At 44.0% G+C, this 18,179-nt stretch overlaps 1 long non-coding RNA gene across 1 annotated transcript in view; it reads left to right on the top strand.

Annotated features, from left to right (window-relative positions):
• The window catches only part of LOC102160613, a 91,047-nt gene extending 80,098 nt beyond the window's left edge, over positions 1-10,949 (top strand). The window contains exons 6-7 of the long non-coding RNA XR_307885.3: positions 9,486-9,661; positions 10,455-10,949. This is a non-coding gene — a long non-coding RNA (uncharacterized LOC102160613). The remainder of the gene's footprint in view (positions 1-9,485; positions 9,662-10,454) is intronic.

Here is an 18,179-nt window from a genome sequence, read left to right as displayed (position 1 = left end):
TTAGAATTAGATTACTTTCATATATTAATTTAGGAGAATTGACTTTTTATGGTAGTAAATCTTCCAATCCAAAAAGAGTATTTGTTCAGATCTTGTTCTATTCAATAAGAGTCTTTGGTTTTCTCCTTTTAGAGGTGGCACTTTTTTGTTAAATTCATTGTTAAGTACTTGTGGCTTTTGTTACCATCAGGAATGAAATATATTTTCTAGTTTTCACTTCTAGGTGCTTGTAACAGCATCCCAGCCAGAAACACAGGACCTACTGAAGTGGGGTACTGACAAACGTTTAAAAAGAAAGTATTGATAAAGGCTGTGGGCATAAGCAGGAGAAGTCAATGAGCAGAGAAGCATGCCAGGCTGAGCCAAAGTGGGCGGCAAAGGTTGGAAGGGAGCTGTTTACAGAATTTGGAGGGAATTCTCAGTCACAGGAGAGGATAACTGGAGAGGAGCTTTCGGGGAAGGAGGCAGCCACAGACCAGCAGAAGGCGCCACCCCGCCCCCACCCCCTCCCACCTTCCACCAGAGGTTCCCATTGGCCCAGCCCAACTGGAAGCCAGAGGGCAAGGAAAGTCCAGCAGGTGAGCAGAGCTAGGTGAGAAGAGAGGGCAGCAGATCAGGAAGGTGAATGGAGAGTAGCTGGAATATGCTCAAATTTAGAAGAGAGCAAGGCGATTGAATTTTGTGACTTCATCTTGTATTAGGCCACCTGATGTTTTACCTTATTAATTAGAGTAACTTAAAAAAAATCAGATCCTTTTGAGGATTCTGGGTATACAACTGCATCATGGCTAAAAACAAATAATTCTATCTCTTCTTTTCCAATGGTTCTATCGGTTATTTCATTTTCCTGTTATATAAGTTTGCTAGGGTTGCTGTAGCAAAGATTATAAACCAAGAGGCTTACACAGCAGAAATGTATGTCTCACAGTTCTGGGAGGGAGAAGTCCAAAATCAAGGTGTTGTCAGAGCCAGACCCTTCTGAGGCTGGGAGGGAGAATCTCTTTCTTGCCTCTCCCAAGCTTCTGCTGGTTTACTGGCTCTCTCCGGTGTTCCTTGGCTTCTAGAAGCATCACCCTAATCCCTAGCTTCATGTTCGCACAGCATTCTCCCTGTGTGCCTGTGTCTGTGTCCGCATTTCCCCCTTTTAGAAAGACTTCAGTCTTACTGGATTAGGGCCTAAGTCTAATGACCTCCTCTTGATTGTCTACAAAGATCCTATTTCCACATAATCCTATTTCCATACTCACAGGAACTGAGGCTTAGGACTTTAGCATTTTTTTAATGGGGAGGCAATTCAACTTGCAATTCTTGTATTTCATTTGCTAAAACCTTTAAGATAATACTTAATAACAACAGCAATGGTAGGCATCACTAATTCCTAATTTAACTGAAATTATTTAAAGTTTCCCTCTTATAGAATATATTTGCTATTGTGTTTGTTCAATGGTCCTTACTAATTTAGAAATAGTAGTTTAATAAGCAAGTAAATGATATAGCTATTAAATTATCCCCTTCTCTTTCCATTTTACTAAAAAATTTATTAGGAATAAAACTATCACTACTTTGTTTTGAATTATTATATTTTAATACATGTTTTCCCTACTGTACAGCATGGTGACCCAGTTACACATACATGTATGCACTCTTTTTTCTCACATTATCATGCTCCATCATAAGTGACTAGATAGATACAGTTCCCAGTGCTACACAGCAGGATCTCATTGCTTATCCATTCCAAAGGCAAGGGTCTGCATCTGTTAACCTCAAGTGCCCAATCCATCCTTCTCCTTCCCCCTCCGCCTTGGCAACCACAAGTCTATTCTCCAAATCCATGAGTTTCTTTTCTGTGGAAAGGTTCATTTGTGCCATATATTAGATTCCAGATATAAGTGGTATCATATGGTATTTGTCTTTCTCTTTCTGCCTTACTTCACTCAGTGTGAGAGTCTTTAGTTCCATCCATGTTGCTGGAAACGGCATTATTTTGTTCTTTTTCATGGCTGAGTAGTAGTCCATTGTGTATATATACCACATCTTCCTAATGCAGTCGTCTGTCAATGGACATCTGGGTTGTTTCCATGTCTTGGCTGTTGTGAATAGAGCTGCAGTGAACATGCAGGTGCATGTGTCTATTTTAAGGAAAGTTTTTCCTGGAGATATGCCCAAGAGTGGGATTGCTGGGTCATATGGTAGTTCTATGTATAGTTTTCTAAGGTACCTCCATACTGTTTTCCACAGTGGCTGTACCAGCTTCCATTCCCACCAACAGTGCAGGAGGGTTCCCTTTTCTCCACACCCTCTCTAGCATTTGTTATTTGTGGACTTTTTAGTGATGGCCATTCTGACGGGTGTGAGGTGGTATCTCGTGGTGGTTTTGATACGCATTTCTCTAAGAATCAGGGATGTTGAGCATTTTTTCATGTGCTTGTTGGCCATCTGTATATCTTCCTTGGAGAAATGTCTGTTGAGGTCTTTTGCCCATTTTTCCATTGGGTTGTTGGCTTTTTTGCTGTTGAGTTGTATGAGTTGTTTGTATGAAAAGGCCTTCTTAATCACTATTAGAAAACTAGAAGTCATAGATTTAAAATTTTAAAAAATACAGTTTTGTAAAGCTCTGGGAAGACAAATTGGGTTTGTACAAAGTCAACAGACAAAGGGTAATTTTGGAAAAAAATATTTGTATTGTATTTAGGTGCCCATTCTGTCAGTAGAGACTCTGGAGGGAAATAGGGATAGATAGGGATAGTGGGTTCTCAGCTGCTCCTGCTGTATGCAGGGGCCAGTAGGGTGCTGGACACCGGTGGTACCCCTCACCCCTGGGAGTTTTTATTGGTGTTGCTCCTGCAGGTGGCGTCCTAGGAGCTCTGAGGGATGTGGTGGTGGAGATCCCTGCCTTGCTGTTCCTTTAGGATTCCATGCCAAACATGTACCAGCATCGGAGGCTTCACTGCTGGCCGCTCTTCCTGTGACCAGTTCCACAGTATCTTCAAGTCTCTGCTCCAGTGCCACCTCTGAGATGTCCTTCCTGAACACCCTATCTTAATAGCACTGTCTGCTCACTGCCTGTGTCACTCCTGTGTCCCCTTCTCTGCAGGTCCCCTCTGACTCAGCATGTATATACATGTTTATTGTCCGTCTGCTCATGGTCGAACTTCTTGGTTCGCAGCTGTATACAGCTGCCAACAACAGCACCTGGTATACAGAAGGTGTTAAATAAGTGTTTGCTGAATGAGTGAGTGAGTCATTTTACAGCAACTGGCCTAGAAAAAAGTTTAAATAAAACAAAATTCATTCTTAATATTGTTAGAAAAGAGCATGGAAGGATACACACCCAACATAAATTGCTTCGACCCTTCTTAAAGATGCTCTGTGGAAATGTCTATCCCATTCCTGGGAAAATAATCCACAGGAATAAAAGCAGAGGGACATAAAAGAGACAGAAGAGGATATTTATTTATGCATTATTTTAGCAAAAAAAAATAAAGGGGGAAATTAAGTGCTGTCAGTAGGAGAATGATTGAAGAAATGATGGCACAACTACATTATGAAATACTGTGCAGCAATTTAAATGAATTAAAGCTATGCCAGGTGTTTTGGAGGGATTTATTGAGTTCAAAAAGCAAGATTCAGAAATACAGATATAATATGATCCTTTGTGTGTATATTTAAAAATCTTTAATAAAATGAAATTATTAGTATTAAAAGCTAGCAAGTTTGCTGTAACCACATAAAATGAGTAAATACAATGTACTGAGAAATAATGCAGACATACCAAGGAAATACAATTGTCTTACTTGAAAAAGATGTTACTTCATTAATTATTCATGCAGATACACTGTTTACTTTCTTATAGAATAACAAAAAGATCAAATAATACAGTAGAAGTGTGGAAAAATTCCAAGGGGAGATTGTCTCAAAGATTTTCTCAAGGAGATAAGCTCTAGTGTGGCTTTAAGAGACTTAAGAATTTAGATTAAGAAGAAAGTAGAGGAGTACCCGTTGGAACCATGAGATTGCAGGTTCGATCCCTGGCCTTGCTCAGTGGGTTAAGGATCCAGCGTTGTGGTGAGCTGTGGTGTACGTTGCAGATGTGGCTCGGATCCTGTGTTGCTGTAGGTCTGGCATAGGCTGACAGCTACAGCTCCGATTGGACCCCTAGCCTGGGAACCTCCATGTGCCGTGGGAGCGGCCCTAGAAAAGGTAGAAAGATGAAAAAAAAAAAAAAAGAAGAAGAAAGTAGAAAATGGCTGGCAAACTTGCTTGCCAGAAAGTTATGTATGTGACTTATGTTGTCACTTATATAGGAATATCAGGCTCAAAGGCTCGTGTACATAAGTTCCATAAACCAGAAACATTTATACAAAGTTCTATAAATCAAGATGATAGGCCCATTCATAATGGTGTAATTAAATAATTTGCATCATTAGTATATCATTTTTCAAAAAAGATCACGTTAATGCATCCACCGAAGGGTTATATTCGACGTGACATGATGCAGTCGTTGGGACATCATCACTCGCTTGAATGACCACAGTGTAGCGATACGTAGTAAACAGAATATAAGATAAGCAAAAAAAAATGTTAGCTATTTGTAGTTGTAAGAAAAGAGATTGAATTGTTTGTACAGTCAACTGTTCTGAAGGTTCCCAGACTCCATCCCTCGTCAGTACGTGTAGTTGAGAATGGCGGGTGGTGCAAAGCCTGATGAGACTAACCTGGCCTGTTTCACAATGAGAGTCACCGTTCATTGAATTGAGGAGTAATTCATTAACTGCTTAGGAAGTCTCAAACTTAGAGAAAAAAATTGCAAGTAGGGTACAAATAACTCTTTCTAGGAACCATTTCAGAGAAAGATGCCTGCCTGATGCGCCCCAGATCCCTGCATATTTAGTGTGTATTTTGTATTCCTACAAACAACGGTATTCTCTGACATCAATAAAATTCACCCCCCCATCAGGAAATTAACATTGATGTAATACTACTATCTCACCCTCAGACGGCATTCAAGGCTTTGTGATTGTCCCAATATTGTTTTTCTAGCAGAAGGATCCAATTCAAAATCACAGGTTGAGCTTAGTTTATCATTTCCCTTTATGTATTTGTTTATTTTTTCCTTTTTAAGGGCTGCACCTGTGGCATATGGAAGTTCCCAGGCTAGGGGATGAATCGGAGCTGCAGCACAGCGATGCGGGATCCTTAACCCACTGAGTGAGGCCGGGGATTGAACTCACATCCTCATGGGTCGTAGTCGGGTTTGTAATCCGCTGAACCACAGTGGGAACTCCCTGTCATTTCTCTTTAATCTCCCTGCTCTTTCCCTGATTGTCATGACCTTGACCCTTTAAAGCTGACAGGCCAGTTATTTTGCGGGGTTCCCGTGCATTTGGGTTTCCGATTTTCCTCGTGATTAGAGTTGCACATATCTGTGGCAGGAACACCACAAGCATGATGCTGTGTTCTCTTGGATTCTGTCAGGTGGCATGCGATCTCAATTTGTCGCAATCCAGATGTTGGGTACTTTGATGCTTTGACTGAGGTGAAATTGGCCACCAAGAACTTCTCTTTTTCAGTTTGTAATTAATCCGTATTTTGTGGGGAGGTATTTTGAGACCGTGTAAACATCCAATTCCTCATCACGCTTTCAAGTTACTCATTTATTTGTATCAGTGTGAACTCTTGGTTTTCTGGTTTATTTAATTCCTTGCTGAAATTATTTAGTTCGATCTTCAAATTGTACCAGATTTGAACCCCTTCAGTCTGGTCCCTGATTGCAGCCTGTCCTTATCATTCGTTAAGCACAAAAAGAAATTCCAAGCTCCTTTTGTTCTTTCTCTGTGCCAGCCATGGCATCAGCCATTTCTCCGCGGTGCTCTGGTAGCTTGAAGTATAGTATCGAGAAAGCAGTATGTGAGTCCTGGATGTGCTCCGTGCTGTGCAGGTGTCCCCGCTCCCAGGGGCTTTGGGTGGACAGAACGAGGAAATACATATCAACACACACATGCATTTTTACATTGATTTTTTCCTCTAGCTATATTTATTGAACACCATGTGTTTACACCAACACGAGGAGTTTTAGCTTTCTTCTTTCCCATGACTGTAACTCCCTTCTCAGACAATGAGAAACCTAGCTCCCATTATTATTATTGGTATCCAGTCAATCGGAATCCCATGTGAATGCCCATTTCACTCGCAGAGGCTCTGGCACTCTTCATCAGCCCACCTCCGCCCCCTGCCCTCCCGTGAAGACGCCTTCTTCCCATCCCAACATCCTGCACTGGGCAGTTACCTTCCCTGAAGCACAGCCAACCTCCTCCGGCCAGTCAGGTGCAAACCCCTGCTCTGGGAACACAGCAGCTCCACCTGCCGCTCACAGATGCCTGTATTGCTCAAGCCCGCTGACTAGCCTTTACCTTGGATTTTGTCAAGCTCTTTACCTATTCATACCTCCTTAGTAAGAGGGTGTAACAGTGGATTTTCTGAGGGCCGCGTGTCTCAGAAAGGGGATTTAATGGAGCCCCCTGGTAACATGGCCCGAGGGGTCCTGTCCGCTCACCTGCTCCATCTGGCCTGGAAGAGGGATACTCACCTGCTGCGGATGGAAGCGGATGGAACGTAACTGAGGGAGCAGCTCCTTCTGTGCACCAGGAAGCCTGCACCAAGGGCTTCTGCAGCCCTCACCACCCGCTCCGTTGCAAAGGCTGCCTTTCCCCAAGCCCCCCTTTCTTAAGTTGGGCGGAAGACAGAAAACCCAGGGTGCAGCTGCCATGTGTGGCACGAAATGGGGTGGCGCTCCGCCTGCTGCCACCCCTCAGGGCTTTGCCCCTTCCTACACCGTTTAGAGACTAGTGAATCGAGAAAAGCAAAGGCCTCTGGCGGAGATGGTTTTCTTGACTGGAGATCTGATATTTTAAATCCGACTAAAGATACCATTGTCTTTTGCCATTAAATGACTGAAGGTGAAACTTCGTGAACCTAATGTATCAGGGAGAGTAATTACGAGCTAATTTAATAGCTAAATCATCCCATCTAAATTGGAAAGTGTTTAAAGCAGAGTCTGTGCTCATAAACATTTAATATTTTATACTAATTTTTATTTTATGCCTGCAATAAACATGATTTAGCTGTGTTGTCTTATAGTGAAAGGTTTGGAAATGCTCATGATGGACTCGTATGTCTTTGGCTCTCTGACACCTACTCACAAGGCTGCCATCGCTCCGCTTTCTTTTGCTTACATTTCAACAATAATGACCGGGCAAGAAGGACAGGCTGCCGCGTTCCCCAACGGCGCGTTGGCCGTGGAGAGGTGGGGCAGTGGCGGCCGCCCTCTGCGCGGGCTTCCTGGGGCCCTGGTGCAGCCGACTCCCTGGGGTTATGTTGCATCTGTAGCAGATGACAGCTTCCACACCAGTAGGTAGGACAAGGTGGAAAGGGGGTGGGGACCGTCTCCCTGGAACTTAAATAACTGAGAACAGTCCAGTCACAGGTTCCGATTTGTTCACCTGCAACCCGAGGTGTGAGTGTGTTACCGCCTTCACGGCTTTCGGAATCATCTTGTTTTTTGGCAGCGGTCACACCAGCTCCGTCTCCAGAGGCTTTCAGGGCAGAGCTCGAGTCTTTGCGTAGCACCTGAATCTCTCAGACACACAGAACATTCCAGCAGCTCCAAGACGGGGCTCGGGGAGTAAGCATCCAGGCACAATGTAGAACCCGGCCAGATTATGTATTGATATGACGGCGTGCCCTCTTTTGGTTTTAGATATATTTTTTAAGTTCCTCAAATCCAGATCGTTTTCAGCTTTTGTTTTATTTTCATCTGTTTGTGGCAGCTTTTAGATTTTTTTTCACACCTGGCTGGCTGTGGAGGGGAGCACGGCCCTGGAGCACATCCACCGGCATTGCCGAGGCGTTTCCCAGCCCTGCCCGGCTGGAGGAATTGGAGAGAAAATGACTCTCCACACTGCCCTGACTCAGCTCGGGACACCCGCCCTCAGCCTCAACCCAGGGGTCCTTCAAGGCCTCCTCGGGTGCAGGCTCCTCCTTGGAGTCTTCTTCGATCCCACAGCCCAGGCCTCCCTCCCCTCCTTTGAAGAGCTGCTGGGTTTGGCTGCTTCCCCGTGGCCCTCGTCGCTTTGGGCAGCTCGTGAGGCTTTACTCCCGTGCTTCATGCCATCTCCCATCTCTCTGGGTAACTCTCAGTGCTTTGAAGGCAGGTGCTGAACAGAATTCAACCTTGACTCTCTTATGATGCCTCAGTAGCACATAAGCAGGTGTTGCATGAATAAAGGAAAGCAGGGAGTCAGGCGGGGTGCCGGAGTGTTGGGGGTGAAAGCCTGTGCGTGTTGTGGTTGGCACCCAGGCTGCAGCTATAACCGTGAGTTACAGTTGTCTTAAGAGTGAGGCCCCCGAGCTGATGGAGAGGATAATGTCACACCAGGCAAGGACGGATGTCACCCCCAAACTCCACTGTGGCCTTGGCTCCAATATACTTAGTTCTTCTCCTGAAATCCCTGTGGCTTGGAGATGCCTGTGAAGAATCAGAGGTGTTCTCTGCTCCGTGGTCAGGAGCAGCTCAGAATGGGGATCTGAAATGTTCAGGTAAAAATATCAAGCTTTAGGAGTTCCCGTTGTGGCTCAGCAGTAATGAACCCAACTAGTATCCATGAAGATGAGGGTTTGATCCCTGGCCTTGCTCAGTGGGTTAAGGATCCGGCGGTGCCGTGAGCTGTGGGGTAGGTTGCAGATGAGGCTCCGACCCTGTGTTGCTGCCGCTATGGCTGCAGCTCCAATTCGACCCCTAGCCTGGGAACTTCCATGTGCCGCGGGTGTGGCCCGAAAGAAAAAAAGAAAGGAAGAGAAAAAAAAGAAGAAAAAAATCTCCAAGCTTTAAAGGAAAAAGAAAAAGCCATGTTTACTGAAGACAGAAGCAGATGAGAATCCAGCCTAAGGATGACAGAGGAGGCCCCGGCGGCATCTTTCGACGCGCTGGTCCAGGCAATCCCTCGGCCCCACCTCGGCAGCCACGTACCAGCCTGTGCAACATGAATCACACACCTACCCGGCAGCCGCTCCATCAGCTAAGCGGTCCCCCCCCCCCGTAACTGTCTCCTGCCCTGTCCCCCCTGGCGCTCTGTGGTCGTGGGCGCCTTGCTCTCTCCTCCCCATCGAGTGGAGTGCTTCTTTGGCCTTGGGCTTCGTTGCATAGAGCCTGGCTTTGGACGCTCTCCAGCCTCTCTCCTCTCTGCTTACAAAAGAGCTAGGCTGAGAGGGCAAATTGGGACCAGAAAAGTTTTTTTGGAACTTCTTTTGGCGACAAGCCTAAAAGGCCATTAAAGCTAAAAGCCATGTAATTTTTCTGCTGGGCAGAGAATGGAGTGGGGGGTCTGGTTCTACTTACGAAGGAAGATTCCTGCTTTTGTGGGAAGTTTGTGGTAGAAACAACCCATTTTGTGTTCTGAGTTTAAAAATGATTTCCTCTGCTCTGCTAGGTGAATAAATCATCGTGCTCCATGACGACGGAAATAGCCATTTTGTTCACATAAGAAAGCCTCTGGCAGCTTGAAAACAACAGACGATAAAGCATCCATGCTGGGTATCACGAAGTCGTAACTTTTTCAAGTGCGTGTCTTTGAAGAATGTTAAAGAATAAAGACATCCGGTAAAGGTCAGCTTCGTGTTCCTATTTCAGGACTGTGTTCATCTGACATTTCGGTTGAGGAGAGACAGTTTCCCTGCTACTCAGAGAGGAAGTAAAAGTTGTCTGACGGCAGATGTAATGCCGCTGTTAAACAAAGCCCTGGTATTAACTTCCTCTCTGTTCTAAGTCATTGGGGGTGGAGGGGCCGGCTTGGTCTTTGCCAGACGAAGGAAGGCAAACAGTAAAGAAAATAAAACAGTTCCCAATCCACGAAAAGGCAAACACAAAACCATTGTAAGGGAAACACTTTCGACAGGCGTCTCTCGTTTTTAACACATGTACTCAAAGAGGCAGCCTAAAAAAGTGACTTGGAGGGAAGAAGGAAACAAAATATTGGCAGAATGTCCTACAGATCTCAAATCTCATGTTGATTTGGAGGCATAAAGTGCTAACTAGAGACATTCGTGTGAGTTTAGACAGCTTGGTGTGATTGAAGCTATTCAGCAATGGTGGGTGACTTAAACCAGTGCAAGACCTTAGAAAGGTCATTGTCAGAAACGGAACCTTGATTGGTTTCCATGCCTCCCTCGGCCACTTAATCCCTGGTGCAGAGGCCTGAGGTCCTGGCCGGCCGGACTGCCCCCTGGGCATGCATGCAGGCAGGCCTGGCAGCCCCAGCCTCAACTGTGCTCTGGGCATAGCCCAGCATCATTTCACACACCCTGTTCCAATACCACCAGGCCTCTGCCCCCACCCCAAACCCCCTCTGCTTCTTCAGCAACCGCACTTCTGCTGACTTTAATGCATCTTCTTCTTACAGACTGTGTTTGGGGCCGGCTGGCAAAGACCACTGCCTCTCCTGTGGGCTTCAGACCAGCGAGGAAACGAGCGGAGATGTTTTCAGTTTGCCGCAGCTGTGACTGTCTCCCCACCACCCCGTCTTTCCGGCCCCGCCCACCGCGGTTCCCTCATTTGGACCTTGGCTGGTGGCTGTGGGTTGAATTCTGCGTAAGAAAAATCACCTGCCCACCTGCCTGCTCCTTGACATGATCCTGCAGCTGAGATATTTTATTACTTACAGGGCCCTTATGGTAAAATCTTTTCTATCCATTGATCGTAAATAACTACATATTCAAGTTCCCAGATAAATCCTTTTCTATAAAGCTACTGGTATATCTTTAAACAATGATGCTCGAGAAAAAATTATTTAAATATTTGTGGAAGAAGTAGGTAGTCATGACTTTTTTGAAAAAAAATTCGATTTATCACGGTTTTTAAGAGTATATTGGAGTTCCCGTCGTGGCTCAGTGGTTAACAAATCCGACTAGGAACCATGAGGTTGCAGGTTCGATCCCTGGCCTTGCTCAGTGGGTTGAGGATCCCGCATTGCCATGAGCTGTGGTGTGGGTTGCGGACGAGGCTCGGATCCTGCGTTGCTGTGGCTGTGGTGTAGGTCGGCAGCTACAGCTCCGATTTGACCCCTAGCCTGGGAACCTCCATATGCCGTGGGAGCGGCCCAAGAAAATGGCAAAAAGACAAAAAAACAAAAAAAAGTGTATTCTATGCACATATTGTTGACACATCTATAAGAGATGAGTTTTTTCCTTTATGAAGGGAAGACCTGGAAAGAGTCCAGGATGCAGGATTTTAATTGAGCGTGTACTTACGGGATGTGGAAGCTGTTACGTGTTTGGAGGAAGCGCGAAGGAAAATATCCTGCTCAGCTGAAGGGAGCGTGGAACCAACTCGGTTTTGCTGGAGATCACACACGTGCGTGTTATCACCGGGGAAAATATCACCCATCACTTGGCGAGGACCTTGGGTTGCCATTACAAAGGACACGTGTGTCGATGGCTTAATGGTTTATTTTATTGGGATGTCCGAGAACCACATATTTTGGGGAACTCTGAATGCTCTTTTCTGACTACTAACTTCTGAGTATGTCAGGTTAATGATAAAAGAGGGTCCCCCCCTCCCGAATCTCTCTCACCCCCTCTTTTTTAAAAATTCACAGGTAAGGAGTTCCCGTCGTGGCACAGTGGTTGGCAAATCCAACTAGGAACCATGAGGTTGCGGGTTCAATCCCTGGCCTCACTCAGTGGGTTAAGGATCTGGCATTGCCGTGAGCTGTGGTGTAGGTTGCAGACGGGGCTCGGATCCCTCGTTGCTGTGGCTGTGGTATAGGCCGGCGGCTACAGCTCCAATTTGACCCCTAGCCTGGGAACCTCCATGTGCCGCAGGAGCGGCCCAAGAAATGGCAAAACGACAAAATAAATAAATAAAATAAAATTCACAGGTAACTTCCTCACACTCTTGATAGTCTATGAGTCTTTCTGTTTTAGGAAGATGCTGGAACAGGAATAGGAGCCAAGCTACCCTAGGTACATATCAAGACAGTCATGATTTGAGACCTACGAGGAGCACTTCACTGTGAAAAAAAGGCAGGTTCCCTGTTCTAGAAAATATTGAAATGCTATCCGAGGTCTCTCTGCCTCTAAGATTCCTGAATCCATTGTGTAATTGATTATTGTTTATTATTTGGTTACTCTCCACTGAATGAAGAGCCGAAGAGGCATTTTTCGGTTCTTTTTTTTTTTTTTCCAATAAGGCAAAATACAAAAAGAAATCCCGTGCATTCTAACCTATTCGGTCTTGCATGATGCCCTTTGATGTGCAAGAAAATGAGGAATTATTCTAGAAATCTACCAAAAAATTTTTAATGCAAAATGAGCAAGGCTGTTTTGTTTCTGCTACTGGTGCAATATTTTCTCACGGTTATGTTCTTGAAACACGAATCTGTGATAGTTTAAGAGTGGAATACATAATTTAATACTGCCCAAGGCCAGCATTAGCTAAAGCAGATGTTTGTGAAAGATGCATGTCTTTATTGGAGGTTTGAGCTGCCCTAATTCGGTCCATTTCACTCTGCCTCCCTTTCGGTGCTGACCATAGCCTTCTCTTCTGCAAGGATGGAGCCTGAGAACAACCCCCTTAAAGGCACCCAGGAGAGCCCGTTATACCCGACAGTGAAGCTGCCCCAAATGCAGAAGGTGTTGTCTCTGGGGGCTAGTTTACAAATCCAGCTGTTGACACATCACTGAACCCCCGAATCTCACAATGGGAAGACCCTCAGAAAGTCACTGGTTCTCCTGGATGCTGATTCTTTGCAGTATCCCAGCCATGCGGGTAAACACCTGCAATGATGGGAAACCTCCAGAGTCGTGCATTTGCTCGGAGACAACATGGTTCTCCAAGGAAGCAGTGTGAGGGTGGTGAGTGAGAGCGCAGACCTTGGGATCCCAGCTCTGCCCTGTCTTCACTGTGTGGCCCTGCGCTGGTTAATTTAACCTTTCTGTCTCTGTTTTCTCATGGCATTTGCCTATAGGGTTGTTGTGAGGACCCCCTGAGATAATGGATGTGTGACCCTTAACCCAGGGTCCAGCATGTTGTAAGGGCTGAGTGCAGTCATGTAAAAACATTGTTATCATTTAATGTTTAGTCAGTGTCCTTTTCACCGGGTCTCCAGCCTTCGATTCTGGTTCTGCGCCCCAGAGCCAGCCCGCTGTTACTCCTTCTTCCGTGTGCCTGTCATCTGGGTATTTGAAAATGTCCAGCCTTTCCGCCTCTTCTCCCCGAGCCTTAGGACTTTTATTATGATCACCCCTCGTTGCTCACATCTCCCCGTGTGCCAGGTGTCCTCGCTCAGCCCTGGGCCTTTGCACTTGCTGTTTTCTCTCAGCCCCGACTGCCTCCTCTATCCCTTCCAACTCCTGGTCTGATCAAATCCAGCTCATCCTTCAGGTCTCAACTAAGATGTCCCTTCTGCCTGCAAGCATCCCCCGATCCCTGACACGTTTCCCACTACCGTCTCCCTTATTTCCCCCCCAGCACCGCCTGCAGTTTTGCAGGAAGCGGAAGATACGGGGAAGAATCTGGCTGAGGAGGAGGGAAAAAACCACATGGGCCATCACTTGAAACGAAGTAAGTGTAACCATGTGGACATGAACTCAAGTCACAGAGGATGAGACTAATACTGCCGTGTCTTTGGGGGCAGTGGTTTTACCTCTTGTGGCTAAAGCATTGGTCTCCAGGAGGCGGCGCCATGTCTTCTTCATGGTTAATCCCCAGAGCCTAGCATGGGCCCTGGCGCGACATTGGCAGCTCTCTAGCTATTTTTTAAACATGTTTGTAAACATCTTTTCTTTTTTTTATTACTCAATGAATTTATTACATTTATAGTTGTATAATGATCATCACAATCCAATTTCATAGGATTTCTATCCCACAACCCCCAGCGCATCCCCCCCACCCCCCAAACTGTCTCCTTAGGAAACCATAAGTTTTTCAAAATCTGAGAGTCAGTATCTGTTCTGCAAAGAAGTTCCATCTGTCCTTTTTTCAGATTCCACATGTCAGTGAAAGCACTCGATGTTTGTGTCTCATTGTCTGACTGACCTCACTTAGCATTATAATTTCCAGGTCCATCCATGTTGCTAAAAATGCCAGTATTTCATTCCTTTTAATGGCTGAGTAATATTCCATTGTGTATATGGACCACATCTTCTGGATCCACTCCTCTGTCGATGGACATTTAGGTTGTGTCCATGTCTTGGCTATTGCAAATAGTGCTGCAATGAACATTGGAGTACATGTGTCTTCGTGAGTCATGGTTTTCTCTGGATAGATGCCCAGGAGTGGGATTGCCGAATCAAATGGTAGTTCTGTGTTTAGTTTTCTGAGGCATCTCCATACTGCTTTCCACAGTGGTTGCACCAATTTACAATCCCACCAACAGGGTACTAGGGTTCCATTTTCTCCACACCCTCTCCAGCACTTAGTGTTTGTAGACTTTTGGATGATGGCCATTCTGGCTGGTGTAAGGTGGTACCTCAGAGTGGTTTTGATTTGCATTTCTCTAAGAATGAGTGATGTTGAACATCTTTTCATGTGTTTTTTGGCCATCTGTATGTCTTCTTTGGAGAACTGTCTGTTTAGATCTTCTGCCCATTTTTTGATGGGGTTGTTTGTTTTTTTGGCATGGAGCTGCAGAAGGTGTTTGTAAATTTTGAAGATCAATCCCTTGTCAGTTGATTCACTTGCAAAGATTTTCTCCCATTCTGTGGTTTGTCTTTTCATTTTGTTTAGGGTTTCCTTTGCTGTGCAGAAACTTTGAAGTCTGATTAGGTCCCATTTGTTTATTTTTATTTTTACTGTCATTACTCTAAGAGGTGGATCCGAGAAGATGTTGCTGTCATTTATGTCAGAGAGTGTTTGGCCTATGTTTTCCTCTAAGAATTTGATAGTGTCTGGTCTTATAGCTAGGTCTTTAATCCATTTGGAGTTTATTTTTGTGTATGGTGTTAGGGAGTGTTCTAATTTCATTCTTTTCCATGTAGCTGTCCAGTTTTCCCAGCACCACTTATTGAACAGGCTGTCTTTTCTCCATTGTATATTCTTGCCTCCTTTGTCATAGATTAGTTGGCTGTAGGTGTGTGGGTTTAATTCTGGGCTTTCTATCCTGTTCCACTGATCTATATTTCTGTCTTTACAACAAATACTAAAAGAACTTCTCTAGGCAGAAAAGAAAAGGCTGCAACAGGAAACAAAAATACCACAAATGACAAGGCTCACCAGTAAAGATATATATATGGTAAAGATATGAAATCATCCATGCACAGTTATGCCACCAAAATCAGAAATCATAAGAAGAGGTGGGTACACATGCAGGACACCGGAGATGCACTTGCAATTAAGAGAACAACAACTTAAAACCATCTCATATAAATACAGACTCTTATACCAAAACTTCAGAATAACTGCAAACCAAAAATCTACAATTGATACACAAACAAATAAGAAAAATCAATGCAAATACAACACTAAAGATAGTCATCAAACCAGAAGAGGAGAGAACAAGAGAAGAAGGGAAGAAAAAAGAGCAACAAAAACAAATCCAAAGCAATTAACGAAATGGCAATAAGAACACACATATCAGTAATTACCTTAAATGTTAATGGACTTCGATGTTTGGGATGTTATTTGAAAGAAGGAAAAATACACTTAACCTTTCTGCACCTTCATCTTCTAAGAAAACCTGTGGATTGTTTGATGGGGGTAAATGAACATTTCTTATAAACACATACCAAGGACATGCCTGTGGCTAAAGTGAGTTGATAGTGTTGTGCAAAGGATAGTTGTCACCAACTCATTTCTTTATAGTCCGTAAGGAAACAAACAATCGTATACTGTCAATTCTGTAAACAGATGCATGTTCAAAAGATCTATTATGGTCTTGTAATCTTAATCTAATCTATTTTAGATATTTCAATTTTTTCCCCTCTTGGGAAATACATGTAGTAGTGTAGAAAATACTTCCTGACATTTTCATATAAGGTTACATAACATTTTATACATAAACATGAAATTTGTTGTAGAAAATTCTTTAAACCAAACATTTTAATCTAGGACTTCAATTTAATCTGTCCCTTGAATCTATTTTTATGTGGCCCTTAAAACCATATCCAAAAATCCATTGCTAATGTAGCAATAAAAATATTTTGGGTACTGACAGCCTCTTTGGAGTATGTATATATAAAGTTGCAAACCTGTATTCATATTCTTTTCTGTGATATGTTGTACTAAAATCCAAAATGGCTTTTACACCATTTTTTAAACCAATCTTTTTTCCTTTAATGGTGGTACCACATCTGCTATAAATGACTGCTGCTTTGGGGATTAAATATTTTGTCAGTGAAGTTACCACCAGAACACTAAATTAATGGATAAAATTTTCAGAATAAGCAGCATAGGTAAATTTTGTTAGGCCTTATTCAAAATTTATTCATTATCAAACCATGCCATTTTTTTCCCCAGAAAGGGAAAAAAAATGGCTTGTTTTTTGTTGCTAGGTTATATTTTGTGTAGTAAAGAAAAAATTCTTTGGTCCACGTTGTAATCTTCATTCATACTGCAATTTTAAGGCCGTCTTATATGTACTATAGTAAATAAATGATTTTGAGATTTGAGGCTCCTAAAAAATGTTAATGGATTAAACGCCCCAACCAAAAGACATAGACTGGCTGGATGGATACAAAAACAAGATCCATATATACACTGCCTTCAAGAGACTCATTTCACTTCTAGGGACACATACAAATTGTAAGTGAGAAGATGGAAGAAAATATTCCATGCAAACAGGAATCAAAAGAAAGCTGGAGTAGCAATACTCATAACAGACAAAATAGACTTCAAAATGAAGAATATTTTAGGGACAAGGAAGGTCACTACCTTATGATCAAAGGATCAATCCAAGAAGAAGATATAACAATTTTAAATACCTACGCACCCAACATAGGTTCACCACAATATATAAGGCAACTGCTAACAACCTTAGAAGGACAAATCGACAATAACACAATCATAGTGGGGGACTTTAACACCCCACTTACAGCAATGGACAGATCATCCAGACAGAAAATCAATAAGGAAACACAGGCCCTGAATGAAGCATTGAACCAGATGGACTTAATAGATATTTATAGGACATTCCATCCAAAAGCAACAGAATACACGTTCTTCTCAAGTGCACATGGAACATTCTCTAAGATTGATCACATCCTGGGCTACAAATCCAACCTCGGTAACTTTAAGAAAACTGAAATCATATCAAGCATCTTTTCCAACCACAACGCTATACACCTGGAAATCAACAACAAGAAAAAATCTGGAGACTCAACAACATGCTACTAAATGACCAGTGGATCACTGAAGACATCAAAGAGGAAATTGAAAAATACCTAGAAGCAAATGACAACAAAGATACGACGCTGTAAACTTCTTTTCTGAGAGCTCACACATCCCTTTTGCAACTGGCTCCTCTGACAAAGCTCCCCCCAGCTCTTCTTCTTTTTTTTTTTTTTTAAATTGTTGCTGCCTTGGCAGAGTTGTGAATTGAGAACTAAGGCGCACTGGCTCATGAGAGACAAATCCAAAATCCTAGCTGCTCAGAGCAGGACTCTTCTGTGACACTAAACACCTCTCCCTTTCCTGCCCCATCTCGCACCGAAGGCTCCAGGTATATAGCTTGGCAAACAAGACCCTTTGTCTTGGGAAGGAGAGGATCAGACCTGCCCTCTGCTTCACACAGAAGGTGAGGGCAGGAAGGCAGACCCCTGGTATCATGAAATGACAGGAGGTCACGGGAGCCCTGTGGCACCCCAGCCTATAGCGTCATTCTTGGCCTTGGTCTGAGTATTGCATTGTCGTCTGAAGCACCACAGCTTGATCGTCACACAGCATGCCTGTGCCTGTGCCTGCTAGTGCCAGCTGTCCCCTCCCCTTAGCTAGGACAAGCCCGTGATTCAGGGGGCCCTTCTAGGAAAGACACAAAGGCAGGGGCCTATTCTGTTCTGGTGGCACCTCGCCCAGCCTTTGCCGTGAGGGGAAGGCCTTCTTACCTTCAAGTCCTGCCCCATTTTAGGGATACATCTCCATCCTCCTTGGTCTTCTGGAAAGGCTTGAGCCCTGAACTGATTCTGAACTTTGA

Source organism: Sus scrofa, chromosome 14, assembly GCF_000003025.6.
Source record: "Sus scrofa isolate TJ Tabasco breed Duroc chromosome 14, Sscrofa11.1, whole genome shotgun sequence".
NCBI classification, from domain to species: Eukaryota; Metazoa; Chordata; class Mammalia; order Artiodactyla; family Suidae; genus Sus; species Sus scrofa.
Note: the sequence above shows the minus strand (reverse complement) of the source record. Positions and strands in the feature narration are given on the sequence as shown.